We start from the raw sequence: 26,922 nt of genomic DNA, 5'->3' as shown, positions 1-26,922 counted from the left end.
CTATTATCTTTTTCTACAACCGCCTCCCCTTGGATTACTAACCCCTTAAGTAGGGCCCTTCTATTAACGCATGGCAGAAACTGCGGGTGCTATTCAAATCCTGTTGCCCAACGTCTAACTACCAAACTTTTAACTTACCAAACTTTTAACTCTGCCCCAAATCCCAAAGGAAGTTTCTGCAGATGTAAAGGGATGTCATGTTTGATATGAAGTATTTTCTCTGGGGTAATAGGGGTACGTCCTGGTGTTCCTGTTATATCCATGCCAAGGACAAGAGAAGATGTGCAATTGATCCCCGAGGTAGTGTACCCTGCTGAGTACAATTTACCTGATGCTGAACACAGTGCATCACTAGATATTTGATAGAAGCACCAGTGCCCTGGTCTCAAATAATTTTAACTTTGTTTAGGAAAGGTTGGGACAATACCTCGGCATCTATGATACATGACCCCTTCCTGTGCCAGAATTGCTCACTCATGATTCTGTCTTATTTCCTTTGACATAACACAACACTTTCCTTTCTCCAGCACCCGTCAAGATCAATCATTTGAGGTTTTCCAGACTCATAAACCATCAGAACATAATGGACTCTGGGGTGTAACACTGTAGAGTCAGATAGGATAGTACCCAAATTGACCAAGGTATACTCACGATGTTCAGTCCCTGCAATCAGGGATGAGAACAGTGCAAATCTGGTTTTGACAGCCATGAAACAGAGTCATCCACCAATCCATATGACTCATAGTAAACTTGGATACTACCCCCACCTGCCTGTCTTTGCGATGTGGAAATTGTCCCACTGAGGAAGAGGCAAACACTTTTCCTGGGTCCTGGAACACCTCTCATTGTACCTGGGTGCTGGACAGAGTAAGTGGGATTCCTAACCCCTTCACCAACATGTAGTTCCAGACTCCCCAATGTGTTCCTGAGTACCTTCCGGTCGATAGTGTTTAAAGCACCCAGTGTCATGCCTCCAGCTCCTGCAGTCTCCAATAAACCTCTCTTTAACAGAACTATGGGAATAGTCTGAATACCCGGAGTGAAATTAACCTTCCAACATGTACACCTGATTCTTTACAAAGGCTGCACACCTTGTGACCCGTTTGTCAATCCGGTAATCAGACAATGTTATTCTTCACCCATACAACATAAACCTGCGTACACTTTTCCGATAGGACTGACATGGAATGCAGGAGCATAGTACAGCACTGGGGCGCTGGTCTAACTGGCATGCAGGACACAGAATACTAGTTAAGGTACACAAGAAGTCTAGGACAGGAAGGACACCTATGGGCACCAACTGAGGAGAATACAGCATGCCCACACATAACAAAAGTGAGGGCCCTTTGAACGGCTAAGGCACAAAGTCCGAAGATGGCAACACACCATACAATTCGCATACAATTTTCCCATACAATGCTTCTTCAGAGTCATCAAAACCATACAATATGAGGCCAGACCTAAACACTCTCAAATTGGATGCAACCAGGCAGGCCCTTGTACCACATATCTGAAGGACAATCCAAAAGAAATTGAATCAATAAAAAATTGCGTAGTGTGTATCCAGCTCAAGAAACTTCTGCTACTGGGCACAGATGGCCAATAATGAATAGCCATGTAAAAACAAACAGGAAACTTTAAGGGCAAATAGTTGTATGGTGTCACTGGGCAGGAAATAAGGATTAAATTACACTTGGGGACACACAGAGAGACTGCTAGGAACAAAGTCACATTAGCCCAACGCCCTGAGGCAATGAGCGAAGTTTGAAAAGACCGGACTGGCTTGGTGTGTAACTAATTCAATTAACAGCAGGGTGTGAACCAGTCGTAAACACAAGTATAACAGCAGACCCTTACAAGTTAGATCCATGGAGCTACAAGTACCATCTGTTACTGAACAGATCTATTCAAACTCTGGACAATTCCAAAATACCCTTACCAATAAATGCAGTAACACTGCCAGAGATTCATAACACTTCTTCAACCTAATATAGGTATTTAGAGTGACAATTATCCACTGCAGTCCTAATCAAATTTTCATCTATAGAACCTAAGTAAGACTGATGATGACCAATCATATTGTCAGTGGAAATATGGCATAGCAGACTTTAACTAGTTGGTTTTGCTTACCAGTTTAGGAAAGAAACTCATTAATACCAGGGCTCTACATATGTCGGATCAGAACATACACTACACAAGGTCTAGAACCAAGCACAGCCAAATGGACTGACATCAGAAGCCCCATCCAAATAAACCTAAAAAAGAAAATTATTTTTTATATAAAGTTGTCTCTGAAGGCTGTGATCTCCTTTGGTTCTGAAAGCCATGAAACCCAATTATGGAATCTGAAGGATAAAACACCAATAAATTTAGAACTACAAATAAATATTACATTTTTCTTCCTCCTAAAAATAAACCGATGATTAGGTACATATGACAAAAATTAGCATATGAAACACACAATTATACAATACATTACATTCCATAAAGAAAGACTTAAACATTTTTCCTAAGTTGGAACAGTGCACTTTTTCAAAAACCAAAAATTGTTGAGCTCAAACTAATTACCACGTGGATTTTGTTTATGGTATACCATTAATTTCCAAAAAAAAATTTTCACCATGGTCAAAAATGAGCAGCTCATAAAAAAATATTTAGGTGGTACCATATATTCACAAATCATAATACCTCACAATGACACTCTTTAGAACTGTCTCTCTGGAAAACAAAACACATGTTAGTGAATACACATCTCAGTTCACTAATGCCTCGTTTCCACTGAGCGGAACGGTTCGGGTCGGTACAGTTTGGAAGGGTTAGAATGGTCCGGTCTATTCAGGTGAGCGTTTCCACTGCAAGTCGGGCCACCAGGGGCCATGCGGGGTTTACACCAAATGAGGTGTTTGTTTTGCTCTTTCATTTGACGTGAGCATTGATGGTTTCCTGTCCGCCAATCAGTGGACTCTATCGTGTGACGCCAGTAGCTCCGCCCTAACCGTACCGTACCATTTCCTATGGCCCTACATCTGAAGCAGGACCAGGAATGGTGCGGTTTGGTTCGGTTGTATGGGTCACTTTCATAATGGAAACACTCAAATTAGCGTACCGTACCGAACCGACCCGAACCGATCCGCTCAGTGGAAACGAGGCATAATAGAGATCTCACCTTTCACTGTAATGAATTACCAGGCAATTTACATGACAATACACTCACAGATCTGACTAGAAAGGAGGGGGGTCGTGGGCTGTCAGCAGCTGTGACAAAAAACTTCAGAGGACACAACACACAGTTCATGTATTTCACAGACCAAACTTACTCTAAAATCTGTTTTGTAAGTTTGAAATTCTTTCAAAGACCCATCCCGAATCATTTCATCATTCTCATCCTGTATGGGCGCGTTCTCTAATTTAGGATTTTGGAATGCGACCCATGATCTAGGCTGTTCATACTTATTACACCTAGGCCATGTTGCAAAGCGTGCGGAGTACACTTCAAAATCACGTCTCGTTGTCCTGTATGGATTTTGTTTCACTACGTTTTCAATGGGACGTGATAGACAGAATCGAGCTATGTGGCCAAATAGTCCACATGCATAACATTTTATCTTATCTAAAGTTGTACAGTGTCTCTTAACATTAGGCTTCGTTTTAGATGACTGACAATGTTCGATGGCTACGACAGGAAAGGTTCCAACTGGATTAGACGATTTTTCAAATACTTTACAAGATCTAGGGGCAATTTTGTGAGAACTCCTACCTTCCATGGATTTGTCCCTGTTGGTACATACATTAGGTGTGGATGTCCCACTGAATTCGGACATAACCAAATCAGTTGCTTTGTTATCCACTCTTTTTGAAGACTGAGCAAGCTGCTCCTGGCAGCTGACAGATTAGGATTTTACTTCACTTTCTGCATCCTTCAGTCTTTTTACCAGCTGATGAACTTCTTCCTGTAATCTCTTGTTTTCTATTACTAGGTGAAGGTAGCAAGCATCAAAATTTGACTTAGAAACTTCTAAAGTACTGATGTTACTTTTGGCTATATCTAGAGCTTCTTTTAGGGACGTGTTTTGCAATTTCAAATGTTCATACTGTCTACTTATCCACCTGGCTGCAAAGATCAGCGGAGTCTTTCCCACTCGCTTACTATTCCCCCTGTTCATAACTGCCACAACTTTGGGGTTGTGACTTGTTGGACAGTTTCTGCTTGTCCCTACTTTGAAGTGTTGCTTGGAAAGATTTCTCCTTAAATCCCAAAGCAAAAGCATTCACTTCCTCTGCCCTGTTCAATGATTCTAGCATCCATATACTCCAAGCATCTCTTTCATTTGGGCGTGTCATCTTTTTATGATGAGCATACCACAGCTCCTCCCATGCTTTAACCTTAAATGTCTTTTTTTTTTTTTTTTTTTTCTTCACAGGGTACAATGGGGTATTAGCTGGTGAACTCACTTTCACCAATATGCTCTAATTCCCTCCAATTGAGCCAATTTCAATGGATACTGAGGTAACCTAGGGAGGATAGCATCTGGTTTTAGTTTTATCTTAACAAGGGGGCAGTGGATCATAATTCCTGTGTTCTCCTCTTTAGATTCATGCTTTTGGATAAATCACTGGGCAAGCTCTCTGCAAAACTTGTGTCTGGTTCCAATTTACATAAGGCGATTATGCTGTTTCTATTTGGTGCTGGTCAGGATCTGAAGGGATATTTACTTCCACTCCATCCTCAGTAAATTGTATTTGTGCTTTCATTTGGGAGAGCAAATCTTTTCCTAGCAAATTGCAAGGAACTGAATCGCTCAAGAGCAGGAAGGCTTCAGTTTGAGAGGGTCCAATTACATAAGCACTTCCTTTATCATTTGTTGAGATTACAGGTAACACCGGGAGCTCTCCACATCACTTAGAGATTTCCCTTACAGATTCCCTTTTAGGTCGTGGTGGCCTAATTTGTCTTGGAGCTCTACACTCCCTCTTGAAGTGTCCTGGTCTGTTGCAGTTGAAGCAGACAGGCTTCCTTTTTGGTTTTAGGCCGAGATCTGCACTGTTCGATTGATCAGTGACAATGCAGATCCTTTGAGGTTTCAGTGACTCCCAATCAGCTATATTTCTTTCAATAGCAGTTGCAAGTGACAAAAAAGAGGAGAGGGGCTTATCTCTCCAGTCTGAATCAGTTTTTGAGTACTTTGCTAATAAGGCCTGGGCGATTGCATAAGGCCCCAATCCTGACAATTCTGCATCTTCTCCCTGTTCATCACTCTCACTACTCTGGGGATTTGGCTCTAGTAGCGCCTCCTGCTTTTCTCTAATCCTTAGCGGCATTTGGTGTGTTTTCGCCTTAATTCTCACAGTAAAAATATTCACATCATTAGCCCTATTCATGGATTCTACCATCCATGCACTCCAAGCATCTCGTTCATTTGGGCGTATCATCTTCCTGTAGTGACTATACCACAAGGCCTCCCAGGCTTTAGGCTTAAAAGTCCCTCTTTTAGAATACTTCTTCCCAGTCCAGCAATCCCAATCTTGAATATATTTCACAACCCAAGGCCCATATTTATAAATCATCTCTTCCTTCGGGGTCAAGTGGTAGGGTTCCCCACGGTTAGACGCCCTCTTTGAAGCGATTTTATTACCCATCCTTACGGATTATGGACCCTGAAATTGATTTCCCAACCTTAAGCGGTTGCCCCCCAGAGGTAGCTAATCTCTGGCCAATGATTGGGTTGACAGGTACCGCCCCTGTCACCGTTGCTGCCTTTTTCACTACTTGTCAATATAGAATTTTTCCTATGCTGACTATAGTCCTTCAAAGTTAGCCTGGAGATTCCTGAACTTCCTGCGAGTTCAAATCTCCCCGTGGACTTTTCCAAAGTATTCTAAAAAAAACCAATGACTATTACTTCTGTTATCTCAAGAAAGATTAGCACAAACTTGGATGATCAGAGCCCTTTGAGTGCTTGGAGTACAGAAGGCAGTTATAATATATACAGTGTTCACAGGTCTAATTACAAAGCTTACAATCCCCAATTAGTAGATTACAAAGAAAGATAGTTTCATACACATCAAGATTATTCAGTGCGACTTCGGCCCACAGTTGCATTTCAATCACGAAGATTGGGAAGCGTCTTGACCAAAATCTCTTTCAAGGCTCAACTGAAACTGCTTTTTGGCAGAAAGAACACAGATTGTATAGCCACTGCCTCCAAGCGTCCCAATCTGAACCCTTATCATTCACCCTTGCACCCTCCTGCAATGAGGCGCAACTTAGCAGTTAGGATGTTTTCTCATTCACTCTCAGTACAATTTTATTTTAATTATACTGTTCATATCAGTCTCATCAAGGTATTAGTACAGACAATAGGAGAAAAAGAAAGGCAAAAAAAATGAAAGTTCTTTTAAGAGCTTGCTAATCTTGAGACAGAGATGAGTAAAACAAAGACAATTAGCACTTAATAGATCAGCTCTGTCTCAACAAACTCCTCACACAGGGGCACCATTTGTTAAGGAAATTTTCCTAGTCCCCTCTCTTTTCCACTTATTAGTCAATAACCTTTTTCTATACAAAAATCTAGCCAATGTTGTTTAGGCTACTACCATAAAAATAAGTAATGAATGATAACTGCTAAAAATAAAGATCTTATTTATTTTACAGAAAATAAACTTTAGATGAATCAATTATGCCATAGATGATAAAATCTTAAACAGTGATCTTTACAAATAGTGTTGCAAATGGACAAAGTCACACAGAACCATACACGAGACAAAGAATACATTACAAGGTATAGATTACCCCACACACACAGAATTTCTACGTTACCATCTTGTGTCAGCCTTCAATGCAATAGATCCGGAATGAGACCCCCAGCTTAGGCTTATATCTACCCCCTCTCTGGGGAAGACCCCCTCCCTTTGCATACCATGTATGGTCAAGGACTTCCTACACCTAAACCCAAAAAGGTTCAATTACCATTTATGGTCACCTTTACTATATAGTCAAAAAAACCAGATGGTCAGCATCTTAAAGGATGTTAATTGTCTTCCTTTTTATGGTTCACTCAGCTCGGTTTGATGAAAGGAAAGGATGGGGAATTACTTGGTAAATACATTTCAAACCAAACCCCCCCTCCCCCTTAGCAAACATATGTTCTCAGTAGAACAGGAATTGGCACCCATTTTGAGTATCAGAATGTCCACACAGCATTTTACTGTTATTCATATTAATAAACAGAATAATGTCCATTTCAGGTAAAAAAAAACACTAGAATTCAATATTTCCATTACAACACTAACACATTTCAGCTGAAGCCTTACTCATGGCATAAGCCTGTCTCTGACTATACAATAGGAATGTGTTATAACACCTATAACAGCCGCTAGCAATAATCGCATGTAAAATCCGGCAGGTTGGTTGTACATTCAGCCTGCTCCTACATGGTTTGAATCTTCCTGTTGAACCTGATTTAAACTGTCTATGTCTATACACTACATATCTGCACAGACCATAGTCTTGGAGGGAGGTTCTGGTGGGGTCGTGTGCTTCCAAGTACAATAAAAATGTATAGATGCTGGAAGATACAGTGTCAGTGTGACTTCATTCTTTGCAGTTGCACAGACCCAGACCCAGACCCATTCCGACTGTTCAGATCAGAGCACAATCTCAAGTTTACAGGAGACCACCAGTTCCAAAAGACGGCCACCATCAGTAGTAATAGTTTATTAGGTAACCTAGAAAACTTGTTTCCCATTATACTGTTATGAGATAAGAACCACTAATTCCCTTTCCTATTCCCTCTCTTTTCACATAAACAGGAATGTTCACCCAAAGTGAATTATGGGTTTGGGGTCCTACCTGATAATAGCGGTTCCTGATGATGGTCAGATGGCCTAGGAAGTCTGAAGGCAAGGCTACACTTTGATCATTGCAGTCATTTATTTGTGGAACAGTAATGGAATGATAGAAGACTCCGTTGTGTGTCTCTTTGTTTTACAAGACGAGCCTTATAGGAACACTGATAAGCTGCTCTACAATCTATATGATGCTCTGCTTTCTTCCTTGTCGTGGTCACACTTCACTGATCACATCAGATAACTTGCTTTTTACACAATATAGACATCTTGGAGATAGGGCTTCTTGCCCGTTCTTTGCCGAGTTGAAATTCCAAATACTATTAACAGATGTTGGCAAGAATAAATGAAGAGAGCTTCAAGGTTTTGTTTTACGTGAACAGAAAACTCAAGCGATACTGATGCTAAGAGAAACACAGGAGCTTAGAAGGATCTTCTTCTATTAATGAATTGGCTTGCTTTCTCTTTTTTCAAAGCCAATTTTTAAAGCTATTAGTAAAATGAGTTCATTGGTCATGGGTAACGTATATTAATGCAAACATTTTCTTTTAAAATACTGGGTCTTTTTATTGCAGATTAAAACAGCCTTTCAAAAATACACAGTTCTTTTAGGTTACATGCTTGAGGGATGGCTTAAACCGGCACATGAAGTGGCGCACCTATAGGCTGTAATCCAGCAAAAGTGACGTAAAAAAAGAATAAAATATAACCCCTAACTGAAAGTCAGATTTAAAAAAAAAGAACAAATGAAGATTAAATGAATTTTAGGTGAAGTTTTTTTTATAATCAGCATATCATGTAAAACAACAAAGAAAATACTTCAGTAAAATGAAGCAAAGAAATTTCAAACAAACACATCAACGTCCACCCAAATATCAGACACCCCCTTATATCTGTAGCTCTTTCCCCCTGAAAGGGGCTCTGATTTGTCTCAGGTTCCTTTCCCAAATTAGTGCAAGAGCAGCAAGGCACACACCAAGAGTCACTCTTCTGGCTCAATTAATGGTCTAGGCCAGTGATGGCAAAGTCAGCACCCCAGATGTTATGGATCTACATTTCCCATGATACTCAACTACACTACTGCAGAGTGCATGAGCATCATGGGAAACATAGTTTTTAATCTAGGAATTGCCTTTTTAAAATGTATTGTTTATTAACTTACATGGGACATAGGGATCTGTGGGACACACCATGAATGTTAAGCAATGAATTGAAGGCATTCTCCATGGTAACTCTTCTCAGAACAGTCTCTCCAACAAAAGCCCAGAAAATATACACCACCGGGTCACCTTAAGCAATGTCCCAGGCCAGACAAGCACTAGTAAAGATATGCTATGGATATCAGCAGCAACAGTCACTAGAATCTTCCTTTCAGACCTATACTGACACTGTTCCTGCCTACTTGGATGCCTCCTTCCAGTATCAGACAGACAATTCCTCATAAGTCTCCTAGACCTGATCCCCAGTGAAGTCCCTCACTTAGCTTCAGAGATGTTAGCAGAACAGCCCCCCCCCCCCCCCCCAGTGCTGCCACAGCTGGGACCTCAATGAGTACAAGTAGAATTTTCAGCTTGGCTGCCCAGGAGGGCAGGAGCTCTTTAGGCTGGAAAACCTCTCCTCCTGGACAAGGACAGGGCTGCATCAAGCCCCAAACTATTTATACACTCTGCAGCCTCCTACTGGGCACCCTCCCCCAGGGATTGGCTGAGACCATATAAATATTCTGACTGCTGGCTTGTAGCCTTTCAACCCGCTATATTCTGGAAACCTCCAGAAGACAGGCGATAGCAATCAAAACTGCACCCTGCAGAGACCAGAACAGCCCAAAGCATTGACACACTGTATTACTAATTACAGTGGAGCCAAAAATAATGAAATTTGCCTAGCTTTCCTAGCAAACTATTTAGCAGGGTGCTATATACATCTGAGCCCCAATTACATCAAAGGGCTAGACAAAATCAGGCTGTAATTTAGAGATCATTGCTTTACTCTTTTAAAAGTAAAAGAAGAAAAGTTTACGCTAAAGATACAATATAAAGATCCTGTACACACAGGCTTCAGCTTGTAACAGAGCAGTGTCTATAACTTACAGAACATTTGCAGAGCTTCCAGACACCTTTGAAGGACATGCTTGAAGATGCTAAAGCACCCTTCACCTGGACCAGAAAAATTCAATCGTCTCCTTTAATGTCTGTACACCCACTCTTTGTTTAGAGGTCTTCGTTAAGACCGGAAAACAAATCACTTTGACTTCTTTATAACTGTTCTTTCCATAATAAGTATGTGATGGGTAGAAGGCCAACCATAATTTAGAGAATTTTTCCATAACAACTTTGTTTGCGTCACAAGCAGCATACGCTTATCTCATCTATAGAACCTGCTGGTGAAATTAAGAAAAATGTCCCTTCCAACACAATGAAGCCATTTCTCATTATCTCAGGCTAGTCTTATAGACTATGCATCTGTTCTAGGGTGATTGCAAAATTTAGAAGAGCTCACACTGGCTTTATGGATATAATGAAGCTCCTTGTGCCGGGGCCAAGGCCTGCCGTGTGACAGTTAATTAGTTACAGTTACGAAAGGCTTGCGGAACCGCCATAGACCGCGTTCCGGTCTCTGAGGCCTGTGGAGAGAAGCTCTTACTTAGAAGACACTAACCTGAAGAGTACCGATTCACCTCTGGGGCCTGCTGAGCTGTGATTAGTCTTTACCTGTCAGGGGCCAAGACATGTGGAGAAGAGATAACCTCTTCCCTTAGTAGACGCGCCACTTGAGAGTAATGGTTCATCTCGCTGTGACGGTGGAAGCTGACAGTCACATAAGGTTGGAGGAATAATTTGTAACAGCAGGGATAGATAAGTGCGGGGACAGAACTATGAATATGAAACCAGAAAACCGGGGCAGCTTTGAAGTTTATACCCAACCTTGTTCATATTGAAATAATTTGATCCATCGTATTGCGCACACCGCCAGTTCAACGTTAAAAATTATAATGACCTTAGACCAATTTTATTTTAAATTATTTCATTTTTTTGTAATTTACACATTTTTAAATATATACTATATACTAAAATTGTGCCCATTCCAGTGTGGGCAAAGATGGCACTACAAGAAACCATGTTAGAAGAAGACTATTCTACAATAGGAAGTAGAAACAACTCACAATTTTGTATAAAGGAGGAAATAATGAGCTCAATGTTAACAATATAAACACCCCACACACTCCCCAAGGCTCCTGCTGCAGCTAATTTATCATAAAAGTGTACATATCTTTCTGGCGGCTCCATGATCTGACAGGTACTTCCTCCTATCCTTCGGCAGCGGTGGTAATGGTTCCTTACTTCTGCCCTCATGGCTTAAGAGTTCCATTGAATTAACAAATTGAGTTAGCCAGGGCTGCCCAAAAGGCATGTAAAAGATAGCCTGGGCTCAAGGGAAGTGAGTTGAATGACGCTAACTGTAGGGAGAGGGGGTGGTATCTGAGGGGGTGGTAGTTAAGCTCTACTGTATGTGGAGGAGCAAGAAAGCATTCCAAAAATGACATCAATATTGTGACCTCCATCACATTCACTTTAATACAGTCCTCTTATATACCTCCTTCACATCAATGTAAACACTCTTATATAGTATACCTCCTCCTCCTCAAAGAACATAGAGGGTAGAGTATAATGTGACAAACTGCCTGGCACCCCGCTTGGCTGCCTCTGCCAAGATACAACTTCCTCCACTCTGGAACTAGGAAGCAGGTATTATAGTTGAGAATTGCACCCAAGAACTAGACAACACTCGCTTAGGTGCAAACTGGAACTAACTTTATTGTAAACTCACACAGAATATATGAAAGGAAACATATTTTTAAATCGGCATCCATTTTGTACACTGCCTCCATTTTAGATGTGTAATCATTTCTAGTTTCACTTCCTCATTTTAGTTTCATTTCTCTGTTAATGGATACTCCTTGTATGAGACACCTTAAGTTATCCTAGTTTCTGTTTTACACAGTTATACGGATAAGAATGTAATATTTAAATTGGTTGTTCTAATTTTCAAGAAACGCCTATATCTTGTACTGTATATTACCAATGCACCGTAACAAACTTTGAAAATATTGCTTACAACACTTTGGTGTGAGGAAGCTTATTTTCCACAGATCTGGTGGATCGAGAAGCAAGGACAGATTGTCTACAGACAGACAGACAAACCTAATAAATGGTGTCAGGAAGTGGGACAGAGTGCAGATGATTAGGTAAGCTGAGCAATACATCTTAGTTTTACCCTGATTGTCCACCTTTGACCCAGGGATTTTGTTTAGTAGACAGATTAACCGTTTGAGACTGGGTCTCACAGGGATTTTTTGAGGCTTGGAACTTCAAAGGAAATAGAGGTTTGGAACCTCGGGGAAATATCCTAGGCAGGAATAATATTGTGAATTCACAGGAAGTCCTCTTTTTTCTGCTCCATTATAGAAGTATAAGTGCTTAATTGCTGCATGTTAAAGCGGAGTTCCGGCCTCGGAAATGTTTTTTCAATAAAAATACCTCCCGGGACAGTCAGGGCTAGTACATTCCATCATAGATAGCCTCTGAACTGTCCCGGGTCGCACTTACCTTTTAGAAGAAATACTTACCTTGAAAATTTTTTCTCCAGCGCTGCCATCTTAAGTGTGGGCAGCTGAAGCCAGCGCGTCCTCTTCTGCGTCCTCTTCCGTGTCCTCTTCGTCCCAGAATGCCCTGCACCGGCCCCGCTCGTCACTTCCGGGGCAGGCACGTCATCCCTGCATGCCCAGAAGCTGTTTAGCAGGGAATAACACGCCTGCACCGGAACTGACGAGCGGGGCCAGTGCAGACGCATTGACAAAAACATTGCCAATACCTTTTTACTTTAGAAGTTTAACACTTAAAGATGCAGACACCGCAATAACCCTATTCTGTTACCTTTGAGCATCCCTTGCAGCTGACACTCTCTGGCAACACAAATATCTACTTAACAGTTCCTTAAAGCGGAGTTGCGGGCTCAAAAACAACTTTGGCCCATCCGCTTACTTTAAATCCCCTAAAAAACAAATGGATACTCCCGATTTTTTTTCTTTACTTACCTTGTTTTTGAAGAAAGTATAGCTTCCTTCTACTTCCTCCCTCTTTAGCTGCGGCCGTCACTTCAAGCTTGCAATGACTCCTGGGAGCTGAACGTCATCGCTCCCAGGAGTCATCACAAGTCATCGCAAGACATGGGCATAGCAAAGATCTGTCTGTAGTCTTCCTATCTGCTGTGCTGAGTGGTTGCAGTGAGGACATCTGGTGATCCGCTTCCTGTAGATGCGTCCTTTCCTCTGTGTCTCAGCTTAGTCGGCATGAGATTTCCTGAAGGCAGGGTGTGGACGCAGCGGCCGGTGTCCAATAGAGCGGATGGTGGGGGGTTATATGCTGTCGGCTTTGTTTTTAATGTGTTTTTTCTTTTTGGTGTCTTGTATAGTTCTTTGTCTATGTTGGAGTGGTCTCTTTTGGCCACTCTCTAACTAATTTTATTATGTAATGAATTTTGATTGTATTTTTCTTTTATATTTTGAGTCATACATCTCATTATGTGCCTTTGAAAGTCCGCTTTTCCCCTTGTAGGGTATGTTGGGTTGAATTTCAACCCACATCTCCCTCTTTTTGTTTCTATGTGGCCTAAATTGAGGGAAAAAAAATTAGATTTTTTAATTTTTCTTATTGGGAATGTTTTATAGCAGAAAGTAAAACAATTATTCAGAATTGTCCAGAGTTGTATAAAGTACTCGAAACCCATACTTGAGTAAAAGTACAAGTGCTCGATCAAAAAGTGACTTGAGTAGAAGTGGAAGTTCTCAATCAAAAAGTGACTTTAGTAGAAGTACTAAAGTATTCAACATTTTTTGTACTTAGATATGGGGGTAGTGGTGCGCTTCAAGGGTTGACTCCTATAGATCTCTTTTAAATTGGTGGGTGTATTGTACAAATCTCTTGATTTAAAAGTGCTTAATGTGCTGGATATCTGTGTACATATAAATAAAGATGAAAGTGCAGGTGCGTAGTGCTAATCACAGAAATGTGTATATCGATCAATAAAATATTGCAATTCTTCCTATTTGCACTTGTATTAATAAATATATAAAGATATATAAAAAAAGATTATTTTACAAACAAAGTATCAATCTTCAATCCAATTATAAAAGGTGAATAAAACATAAGTGCTCAAATAAAGTGCTGCATGCTTGTTATAATTAGTGGGTGTTGAAAAAACAATCTGTGAGCAACTCTGTTGCAATCCCTAAAATAAGTATTGAATAGTCCGCAAAATAAATCTCAAAAGAACTTGTGAATAATCCTCTTCTTTGTGACCGTGCTTCAAGGGTTAAATCAAGTGACTATGTTCTCCTTCACCTGTGTATCACCTCTATGTGCTCTAGCCTCTCACCTTATAGGCAAGAAAGTATTGCCTTTGGTATCTATTCAGACTGTTCAGTGAACTCTGCTTGCCTCACTCCGGATCCTTGAACCCTCTATGGAACAGACTTGTTGGACTCCTTATGGGTGTTTGTTCGATTCGTTTTCCTACTCCTATCCTCCTTATAGGAGCCCTATACCCGGAAGTGACGTTACGACGGAGCTCGATCTCCACAGCGGCGGTTTTTTCAATATATGCTGAATATACTTCGCCTAAATGTAAGTGCAATACTGTATACTTTAAATAAAAAGCTTGATATACTGCACCATGAAAAATCTTTGTTTCTGAGGCATTATAACATCGGATAAGGAGGATAGGAGTAGGAAAACGAATCGAACAAACACCCATAAGGAGTCCAACAAGTCTGTTCCATAGAGGGTTCAAGGATCCGGAGTGAGGCAAGCAGAGTTCACTGAACAGTCTGAATAGATACCAAAGGCAATACTTTCTTGCCTATAAGGTGAGAGGCTAGAGCACATAGAGGTGATACACAGGTGAAGGAGAACATAGTCACTTGATTTAACCCTTGAAGCACGGTCACAAAGAAGAGGATTATTCACAAGTTCTTTTGAGATTTATTTTGCGGACTATTCAATACTTATTTTAGGGATTGCAACAGAGTTGCTCACAGATTGTTTTTTCAACACCCACTAATTATAACAAGCATGCAGCACTTTATTTGAGCACTTATGTTTTATTCACCTTTTATAATTGGATTGAAGATTGATACTTTGTTTGTAAAATAATATTTTTTTATATATCTTTATATATTTATTAATACAAGTGCAAATAGGAAGAATTGCAATATTTTATTGATCGATATACACATTTCTGTGATTAGCACTACGCACCTGCACTTTCATCTTTATTTATATGTACACAGATATCCAGCACATTAAGCACTTTTAAATCAAGAGATTTGTACAATACACCCACCAATTTAAAAGAGATCTATAGGAGTCAACCCTTGAAGCACACCACTACCCCCATATCTATATCCTTTAACTGTTTTAGTATCAGTCTCAGTGGTGCTGCAGCAGGGGATCTCTTATCACCTCAGACAGCGCAGGGATCACATACACCCCCATTTTTTGTACTTAAGTATTGCAAGTAGTTTTTTTTTTTAATTTTGCTACTCAAGTACTGAAAGTAAAAGTACCAGTAGTTTTGAAAAAAAATTGCTACTCAAGTACTGAAAGTAAAAGTACAAGTACTGTGTTATGTAGTTATTAAAGAAAGAAGTCAAAAGTTTGAACATCATATTGTTTTTTATTATTTCAAATGCAGCTTTTATTTATACGTTCACTAGCATTTATTTTCGTATGCGTTGATAATTGTAAGATCCTGGCACTCTCAGTGCCTCCTATCACATCATTTCCGGGTGCGTTCCATCTACCTAGGTAGATGGAGTGCATATAGGTGTGTTTCCCTTTAAGAGTGCTGACATCATCATGAGGCGCCGGACTAAACAGCTATTTAAAGCACCAGCTTTCACTCACATGTGTTCGTTCAATGTGCCTTGATGCTTACCTTGTCTTGTGCTGCCGGAGCTTCCAGCTATACCCTTTACCTGAACTGAACTGGAACCTCGCTACGGATCCCGTATCTCGCTACCGGATCACTCCTTACTACTGGACTTTGCTACTGCTAACTATCTAGTGATAAGTACCCCACAGGGGATCCCTTACTAACTTTACTTCACTATCATCTACTGCATATATCAAGACTATCTCTATCCAAGCTACTCCTATCATCTGCATAGATTGTGAGCTCTTGGGACTACCATCAACTATCTTTGCACTGGGTTACTCTATCTTCTATACATGATTGTTAGAACCTATCTGCATACTACCATCACCTGCCACTCTCTTGAATACTATTACTGAGTGCTCACCATATCATAGCCTGTCTCTCACCTATATACTCTCTCATATTCTATTACTCCAGTAACATCATATTGAGTGTATGTATATTGCATAAACAGGCTGTGCACGATGATGAAGTCCTGAGAGTTGGATATGTTGTTCAACAGAATCTCTACACGAATACTGAGTGTAACAATTCTGCAACTGCAAATCCATTCATTAACCAAAAACGCATAGAACGTTACAATAATACACATGTTTTGAGCTTCATGAAACCTGCCATCTACTGTTCTGGCAGTGGTAATTTTTATAATAGTAACGAGTAACTATGCAGCACAAAAAAATATATATCAGAGTAGAAGTATTGAAATCATCGAAAAAATGTAGTGAAGTAAAAGTGGAAGTAGGAGAAAAAAATTCTACTCTAGGAAAGTACAGATACCGCCTTTCGGTACTTAAGTACAGTAGTGAAGTAGTTCTACTTATACTTAGTTACTATACATCTCTGGAATTGTCGCTCTTTTTTTGTTTATAGCGCACAAAATAAAAACTGCAGAGGTGATCAAACACCATCAAAAGAAAGCTCTATTTGTGGGAAAAAAAGGACATCAATTTTATTTACGTACAGCGTGCAATTGTCAGTTAAAATAACACAGTGCTGTATCGCAAAAAAGGCCTGGTCATTAACGGGGTAAAACCTTCCAGTCCTTAAGTGGTTGAACTCAGTTTTTCATTTTGTAAAAAAGAAAAAAAAATACAACAACAAAATACACAAGAATGCAAAAGAAAAACTCAGCACACACAAAAAAAAGCACTAATACCCTAAAATCAACATAATTTTGCCTTCCCTATTGGCCAATGCATTTTGTCAATAGTCAACAAATTTAAATCGACCAGGACCATACCTATATGCAGTGGCTCCTAAAGGACAACTGTGGTGACATCATCATCTTCATCCATTAGTGACATCACTGCTGTAGCAGGACCCATTAGAAGGACTGGATCCCACCACCAGCCCAGCCTGCTGAACTCTATAAGCAAAAAACCTTTCACATGTTCTGTTATTTTAACTGGGAAAAGTTTGATCCCAAGGGAGATAATTCTAATGTTACTGAGGAGAGAGATATTTAGGATGGCGGATTAGAGCCCTTAGGGATGAATAAAAAATGTGATTTGTAACCTTTTCACTCTCTTGATAAGAAGTAAACATCCTTTTATGATAATGATATGCAAGGAAAGGATAAATTGAGAAAATAAAGACTGTTTTTTTTTTCTTGCTCGCTTGATGTTTTCTGAGTTTCTTGTAAATGTATAAAGGCGTGAAAGTGCCGGAATAAATGTGGTTTTAAGTACTCATCCTCGATTACTTAAGATATTTTTATTTTATTATGATAAAAGGAGATATAATTTTAGCTTAAATCGTGATCATTAAAAAAAAATCATGCCTAGCCTCCAGTGTCAACACTTAAAATAATTAGGATGCAACTGGAATGGAATTTTTTATTTTCCAGTAACCATTTTTTTTAATGCAAACAATTTTTCCCGTGTTTATATATATTTAAAAAAAAAGCTAATATGGAAATTTAGTAAATATGCACTGGGTAAAAAAGGTATTGAACATGTCACTATTTTTCTAGGTAAATATACAGGTGCATCTTAAAAACGTAGAATATCATCAAAAAGTTAGTTTATTTCAGTAATTCAATTCAAAATGTAAAACTCATATTTTATATAGGTTCATTACACACAGAGTGATATATTTCAAGCATTTCTTTCTTTTAATTTTGCTGATTATGGCTTACAACTAGAGAAAATAAGAAATTCAGTATCTCAGAAAATTTGAATATTAGCTATAAGACCAATAAAAAAAAAAAAAAAAGATTTTTAACCGGTTGCCGACCGCCGCACGACTATATACTGCGGCGGTCAGCCCCGGCCAGGCAGAGTGACGTATCGGTACGTCACTCGCCTGTCACTGACTTGCGAGCCTATCGCGGGCGGGCGCGCGCCCGCCGAGGCGCGCGCCCGCCGCGGCTCGTTCACAGGCAAGTCAGTGCGTGTGACCGGCGGACTCGATGTCCGCCAGTCACACTGCGATCGCTCCTGTGAAGGGAGAAAGACAGAGCAGCTTGTGTAAACAAGCTGCCTGTCAGTTCTCCCTGTGTAAAAGTAAAGATCTGACCGTTCTACTATGTAGAACGGTTGATCTTTGCTTTTACACCAATAGGAATGTCCCTACACAGTAGAAAGCACGCCCCTAGGACACACTTAACCCCTCCCTGTCCAATAAAGTTAACCCCTTCCTTGCCAGTGTCATTTTTGCAGTAACAGTGCATATGTATAGCACTGATTACTGCAGTAATGTCACTGGTAACCCCAAAAGTGTCAAAAATGTCAGTCAAGGGTCCGATCTGTCCGCCGCAATGTCGCAGTACCGAAAAAAAAATCGCAGATCGCCGCCATTACGCGTTAAAAAAAAAAACACCAAAAATGACAAAAATCTTTCTCTTTGTTAGTAAACGCGATAACTTTTGCGCAAACCAATCAAAATACGCTTTTTGCGATTTTTTTTACCAAACATAGGTAGCATAAAACAAATTGGCCGAAAAATGTTAAAAAATTTTGATTTTTACTTTTTTTTTTGGGGAATTTCATATAAAAAAATGTGAAAAATATTGTTATTTTTGCAAAATTTACGCTCTTTTTTTGTTTATAGCGCGTGATCAAAAAATCGCACAGGTGATCAAATACCACCAAAAGAAAGCTCTGTTTGTGGGAAAAAAAGGACGTCAAATTCGTTTAGGTACAGGCACGACCGCGCAATTGTCCGTTAAAGTCACGCAGTAAAAAATCGCAAAAAGACCCCTGGTCCTTTAGCAGCCAAATCCTCCGGGGCTTAAGTGGTTAATACAGAAATGTTGGCTTACTGCAAAGTATGACCATGTACAGTATAGTATGCACTCAATGCTTGATCAGGGCTCTTTTTGCATGAATTACTGCATCAATGCGGCGTGGCATGGAGGCGATCAGCCTGTGGCACTGATGAGGTGTTATGGAAGCCTAGGTTGCTTTGATAGCGGCCTTCAGCTCAACTGCATTGTTGGGTTTGGTGTCTCTCATCTTCCTCTTGACAATACCCCACAGATTCTCTATGGGGTTTAGGTCAGGCGAGTTTGTTGGCTAATCAAGCACAGTGATACCATGATCATTAATATCTTGTGGTACTTTCGGCAGTGTGGGCAGGTGGCAAATCCTCCTGGAAAATGAAATCAGCATCTCCAAAAGCTGCTCAGCAGAGGGAAGCATGAAGTGCTCTTGTCAGGAATAGGTTCACCTGCTGATGGCACTGGGGCTTTCCGATCTATAGGCTGCAGTTCCGGTGTCCACCGGCGGGTGTACTCAGCAGCCAGACGCTCACATCATCTCCTGCAATCAGTCATCACCTGATGCTGGTTGCAGGGAATCTATTTAACCAATTGCCGAACGCCGCAAGTACATATACTGCGTTGGTCAGCCCCTCCTGGGCAAAGTGACGTACCGGTACATCACTCGCCCACGAGCCTCTAGGGGCTGACATCCACGCGCGAGTGACCGGCGGCTCTGATGTCTGCCGGTCACTCTCGATCTCCGCTGGAGAGGGAGAAAGGCAGACGGCTGATGTAAACAAAGCCGCCTGTCATTCTCCCTGGTGTAACTGCAGAGACTATACGATCCTGCTATGTAGGATCATATGTCTCTGTGGTTACATCACAAGCTGCGCCCCTTGACAGTTAGAATCACGCCCCTGGGGACACACTTAACCCCTTGATCACTAATAAAGTTAACCCCTTCCCTGCCAGTGTCATTTTTACAGTAACAGTGCATATTTATAGCACTGATTACTGTAGTAATGTCACTGGTACTCCCAAAAGTGTCAAAAATGTCAGTCAAGGGTCCGATCTGTCTGCCGCAATTTCGCAGTCCCGCAAAACAAATCGCAGATCACAGCCATTACTAGTTAAAAAAAAAAACAATAAAAATTACATAAATCTTTCCGTAGTTAGTAAACGCAATAACTTTTGCGCAAACCAATCAAAATACGCTTATTGCAATTTTTTTTACCAAAAATATGTAGCAGAAAACAAATTGGCCTAAAATGTTCAAAAAATTTGATTTTTACATTTTTTTTTTTTTTGAGAATTTCATATAAAATAAATGTGAAAAATGTGAAAAATATTGCTATTTTTTTAAAAATTGTCGCTTTTTTTTTGTTTATAGCGCAAAAAGTAAAAATCGCACAGGTGATCAGATACCACCAAAAGAAAGCTCTTTTTGTGGGGAAAAAAAATCGTCAAATTCATTTGGGTACAGCGTCGCACGACTGCGCAATTGTCCATTAAAGTCACGCAGTGCCAAATCGCAAAATAGGCCCTGGTCAGGAAGGGGGTAAAATCTTCCGGGGCTTAAGTGGTTAAACCCTGTTCATGCTCTTCCTCATCGCCTTGGTGTTTTCTCCATGTGCCCCTGATCTGCATTTCTGCGTTCTTGTATTCTTGCATCCTGATCCTGATCCCGACCCTGCAGCCTGATCCCTTCCTACCTGCTCGCTCCATCTCCTGTTACCCTCTCCCTGCCCTGTCTTGTTCCCAGCTAACTCTACTTGATCTCCCATGTATGACCATGGCTCTATTACGTCTACGCTTTGTTTATCCTGTTTCCTGTATATAGTTGGTTTGGGCAGTTGTTCACTGTATGTCACTGATGTTTGGTTATCTGGTTTGTTTTCAACAGTTTTGGTATACTGGAGGTGTGTTTACATTTATATTATTCACTTATTTTAAATAAATTATATTATTCTACACTTTACTTGTGCCTGATATTCTCTGTGGCAGTCTACACATTTCTGGTCACACCTGCTACTGACATAACACCAAGGCCAGTCCTGACCAGATGTGGCTGCACAGGGAACCCATCTTGGATTTTCTGTTGTTTGTGGCAAAATGCATCCCGAGGAGGTTATCTGCTTTTCTGTGCTAGTGACAGAGGAAAGAGAATACCAGAAATTGAAAAAGTGGGCCAGTGACCAGCTGTTTGAATGCATTGGTCTTGCTCATTCCCTAGTTGATCAGGGTAGGATTTTGATTGGTGAAGTTCTGCCATCGATTCAAGTCTGTGCGGAGTTGGTTTTGTCTAATACTCTTAAAGGCAGTGATGATTTTTCTCCCCCCTTCAGTATGGCTCAGGTGGAATCACTGGTATGGGTACTGGAGGATGACTCGGCATATTTTTTTGAGCACTATTCAGCATGTTACCAACAGGCACTAGTAGACTGTAATAACGCAGTGCAGTCTCTTGTCAGACAAGCAGAGTGTAAACTGAATTTTGTTCAACCATTATTACAAGCATAGTCAGATATATTGCACTCAGCCTCAGTCAGGTTGCAACAAACCATTCCTGCTGCTAGACACCTGCCTTATCAAGTATCTCCCTCTCAGTCACCCACAGCAACCACAGTTTCAGCCCAGTATACCCCACTACCAGCTATATGTCAGTACCCTGTTTCCATTAACTGCGCCTAACCTGCCTTTACCCCATGAAGATTACCTCTTCTTCTCTACCTGTGGCAATTCCTCAGAAATTCTCCTTAGCAACTGCTCCCTCTTTTCACCATCCCCTAGCTCTTTCATCAGCGCTCCCCCTACTCATAGTGGCTAAACCCAAAAAGAAACAAAAGTTTTTTTTAACCCGCACAATCCTGCCATTATCCAATCTTGCCTCCACACCAGCTGATCTGCTCCAGTCTGCTTCCATGCCAGCCAATCTGATTTCACATCAGCCGATCTGCACCAGTCTGCTTCCACGCCAACCGATCTGCTCCAGTTTACTTCTGTACCAGCCGATCTGCTCCAGTCTGCTTCCACGTAAGCCGATCTGCTCCAGTCTGCTTTCATGCCAGCTGATCTGCTCCAGGTTATTCCATGCATCCACTACTCTCTCAGTAAAGTAATACTTCCTCATATTACTTTTAAACCTTTGCCCCTCTAATTTAAAACTGTGTCCTCTTGTGGTAGTTTTTCTTCTTTTAAATATGCTCTCCTCCTTTACCAAGTTGATTCCCTTTATGTATTTAAAAGTTTCTATCATATCCCCTCTGTCTCTTCTTTCTTCCAAGCTATACATGTTAAGGTCTTTTAACCTTTCCTGGTAAGTTTTTTCCTGCAATCCATGTACTAGTTTAGTAGCTCTTCTCTGAACTCTAGAGTATCTATATCCTTCTGGAGATATGGCCTCCATATCTGGTGCCTGATGCCCAGCCTGACAGTCCTCTGCCTGCTGCCCAGCCTGACGATCTGGTGCCTGCTGTCCAGGCTGATGATCCAGGTCCTGCTGCCCAGCCTGATGATCTGGTACCTTTTGTCCAGTCTGATAACCTGGTGCGTGATGTCCAGCCCACCTCTGATGATCCTCTGACCTATGGCCAGCCTGATCTTAATAATCCTCTACTTACAACCCAGCCGGGTTCTACTGACTTTGTGCACACTGCCCAGCTAACCTTTATTGACTCTGGGCCTGCTGCTCAGCTGGATTATCCTGCAAAGTGTAGGATTCCGTCTGCCATTGGGCTTTACACATTTGAGTCTTTGTGTACCTTGTATGGGTTACCTGTTTGGCCTGAGATTCTTTTTTCAGTTGCCTCGGTTGGGTCCCTCTTACAGTATGTTGCTCTGATGGCGCCAAAGCCTGGTGGTCCCGACATACCCTTCACAACTGGTAGCTACATTTGCCTTCACAACCTTGGTAGTGGTGACCTCCAGGGGAGTGGCAGAGTACGATTTGTGCCTTGCCATGACTCAGATGAGATGGCAACAACTCCAGGTTCATTAGGGAACCCGGGTCGGTTAACCAATGCCTTGGGGAAACCTAGATGGCTGTTGATGTGTGGAACAAGTCCTGGAAACCAGGCAAGCTACACAATTTTAACCAGGCATTCCGGTGATAGAGTTCCGGTGTTTTCACATGGACCTAGGGCTAAATTTGTGGATGACCCATGGTACCCCAGTGTTGGGATGCCTACTGTCTTGAGGGATCAAATGTCATACATCTCTGAGAATCTGGAATCCAACAGGATACCTAGCCAGTTGCCTAATCCCAGCGGTGAGGTACCTAGCCAGTAACCAGACCCAGGCGATCGGACACATAGCTTAGGGTTGGATCCTGGCAGCAGGGTATCTCGTTTGGAACCCAGCACTTATTTTGCCTGTGAGACATTTTCCCTCTGGACTTATTCAGCAACTGGGTATCTTTTATGGGCTCCTTCAGCTATGGTTCGTTGGAGCGTCCGAAGGTTGCGCCTTAGAGGGGGTACTGTTAGGAAAGTTTTCACCTGCTGGTGGCTCCCCGATCTATAGGCTGCAGTTCCAATGTTCACCAGCGGGTGTCCCTCAGCAGCCAGAAGCTCACACCATCTCATGCAATCAGTCATCACCTGATGTTGGTTGCAGGAAGTCTATTTAAACCCTGTCCATGCTCTTCTTCACTGCCTTGTTGTTGTCTCTATATGCCACCTACCTGCGTTCCTGTGTTCTTGTGTTCCTTCACCCTGACCCTGATCCCAACCCTGCAGCTTTATCCCTTCCTAACCGCTCACTTCGTCTCCGTCTCTGATTACCCTCTCCTTGTCCTGTGTTGTTCCCAACTCCCTCTGCTTGATCTCTCATGTACGACCATGGCTCTGTTACGACTACGCTTTGTTTATCCTGCTTTCTGTATATACTTGATTTGGGCAGTCGTTCATTGTGTTTTAATATTGCTTGGTTATCTGGTTTGTTTTCTACAGTTTTGGTATACTGGAGGAGTTTTTACATTTGTGTTATTCACTTATTTTTAAATAAACTATATTATTCTACACTGTACTTGGGTCTGATGTTCTCTGTGGCAGTCCACACATTTCTGGTCACACCTGTTACTGACAGCTCTAGGATTTCCTAGTAGATAGACTTTGGACTTGATAAAATACCAACACAAACACCAACAGATGACATGGCTACTCAAATCATCACTGACTATGGAAACTTTACACTGGACCTCATGCAACTTGGATTCTGCACCTCTCCACTCTTCCTCCAGACTCTGGGACCTTGATTTCCAAATAAAATGCAAAATTTACTTAAATCCAAAAAGAGGACTTTGGACCACTGACCAACAGTCCAGTCTTTTTTCTCCTTAGCCCAGGTAAGACACTTCTAAAGTTGTATTTGGTTCAGGAGTGGCTTGACACAAGGAACACAATAGTTGTAGTCCATGTCCTGAATATGTCTGTGTGTGTGTGTGTGTGTGTGTGTTGGCTCTTGAAGCACTGACACCAGCTGTAGTCCACTCCTTGTGAATCTCCCCCAAATTCTTTATTGGCCTTTTCTTTAAAATTCTCTCAAGGCTGCGGTTATCCCTGCTGCTTGTGCTCCTGTAATGGAGCAAATGTGTTCAGGGGCATGGCCATGGGGATAGAGAAGGGCTGTGATAAGGTCCTCTTGAAATGTTAGATAGGTTAGGGATCTTTGGGTGCACTTGGAAAAAATAACATATGAATTGAACAGGGCTAGTTGAATCAAATAAATGGCGACTTTCTTATACCAAAAAAGTGATCTCCTGGTGGCCAAGTATGGCTGCATCAGCTGATCATTCATATCCACCCTCCCCCATGGTCATATTCATGTATACATTTTGGCCTCTAGATGGGACCTTTTCTTGTCTGAAGTTCCGCCAAGGTGTCATCGTGTATTGTGGAAAGGATGTAGACGTCTCTTTTATCTCTCCACTAGTACCTCTCCCCCCGATTCCAAATCTTCAGCTGCATGACGATTTTGGCACTTGTCCCCATATAGGTAGGGCATCCAGGGGGGTTAGCTGGCTGTCCTTTCCCTCATAAATTTTAAAATCAAATGTGTAACCAGTGGCCCTGTTGCATGCCTTGTAAAATATTACCCCATATTTGGCCCGTTTACTGGGGAGGTATTGCTTGATGCCAAGTCTTCCGGTGAAATGGACTAGGGATTCATCTACACAAATATTTATATCGGGGGTGAACATTTGCTTGATGCTGGAGCAAAAAAAATTGATTAGGGGCTGAACTTTGAATAATTTATCATAATCAGGATGATTTTGAGGGAGGCACTGGGCATTGTTGTTGAAATGTAAAAATCTCATTAACATTTCGTTATAGATTCTGGGTATCAAAGAGGAGTAGACTGGCATATGATGGATAGGTTGGGTAGACCAGTAGGAATGGAGTAGATTTTTTTGTCATCCCCATGTTGAGGGTTAGTCCAAGGAAACTTTTAAATTCTTCCACGGTAAGGAGTTTCCAAACAAAAGGGCGGGCATTGGAAGTATCGGGATTGCTGGCAATAAATTGCCTGGCATACAGGTTACACTGCTCCGCGATGTAGTTCAGCAGATCATCTGTGAAAAATAAATGAAAATAATAAAGTGGGGTTACATTTCCTGATTTTTTAGGGCCTGGCTGTGCTGTAAAAGGGGGAATTACAGCTTCTGTCGTATCAAGCAGCCATGTAGGGTATAATAATATATCCGAGAGGCTAGTATGGGCCCTGCCTCATTGTGGATGGGACGCCCCGTTACTGGCCTATCATGTAGGAATGTTGCCCTGCTTGTGCTTGCCCATGCACAAGGACTTGCAGAACTGCTGGTGGATGCCTGCCTTAAATCTTGGGGTGCTGCGCTGCTGGTGGATGCCTCAGGTTTTTTTGCGTTGCTGGTAAAAACCTCAGGATTTGTTGTGCTGCTGGTGGAAGCCTACATCTGCTTAAATCTCCTGAGCCTCTTTGTTAGGATTCTGTCCTCCTCAGTTTCCATTTCAGAGCCAAGTCTGACGAAGAGAGTTCCCCGCTACTCTCGTCCGACATACTCTGGAGTATATGGAAAGCCTCCTCGCTGTAGTTTTTTTAGCCATGTGGACAGATGTGCACAGATGATTCCTGGGACAGATGTGTTAGATGTGTGACAGATGTTACACACTGGGATGTGGCAGATGTTGACTGGGACACACTGTGGCAGATCATGCACAGAGTTTGCAGATGTTCACTGTGGCAGATGTGGCAGATTACGGACAGATGTGGCAGATCACGGACAGATGTGGCAGATGATGTGCGCCACATGTGGCAGATGATGTGTGCCAGATGATCACAGACAGATGTGGCAGATGATCATGGACAGATGTGGCAGATGATTATGGACAGGTGTGGCAGATGATCACTGACAGATGTGGCAGATAATGTGCGCCATGTGCACCAGATGATCACGGACAGATGTGGCAGATGATCACGGACAGATGTGGCAGATGATTACAGACAGGTGTGGCAGATGATCACTGGCAGATGTGGCAGATAACGTGCGCCAGATGTGGCAGATTATCACAGACAGATATAGCAGATTATCACGGACAGATGTGGCAGATTATCATGGACAGATGCGCCAGATGATCACATACAGATGTGGCAGATGTTCACTGTAACAGATTATTTTACTGGGACAGATGTGTGACAGGGATTCTCACTGTGTTGGGGACACTAGGTGGGTGGTCAGTGTGTAAAAGCAGTAAAACAGCTCAAAACTCACTAGCAGCACAGATCTGCTCTCCTTCTCCTCACTGATAGGCTCTGTGTGAGGAGAAGCAGTGCCGATAGCCATTACAATGGCTGTGTTGACATTACATGAAGGTTGTGATGGTTGTGGTTGAACACAGCCATCA

Source organism: Pelophylax lessonae, assembly GCF_965119305.1.
Source record: "Pelophylax lessonae genome assembly, chromosome: 11".
NCBI lineage: Eukaryota > Metazoa > Chordata > Amphibia > Anura > Ranidae > Pelophylax > Pelophylax lessonae.
The sequence above is the reverse complement of the archived record's forward strand: the minus strand, read 5'-3'. Positions refer to the sequence as shown.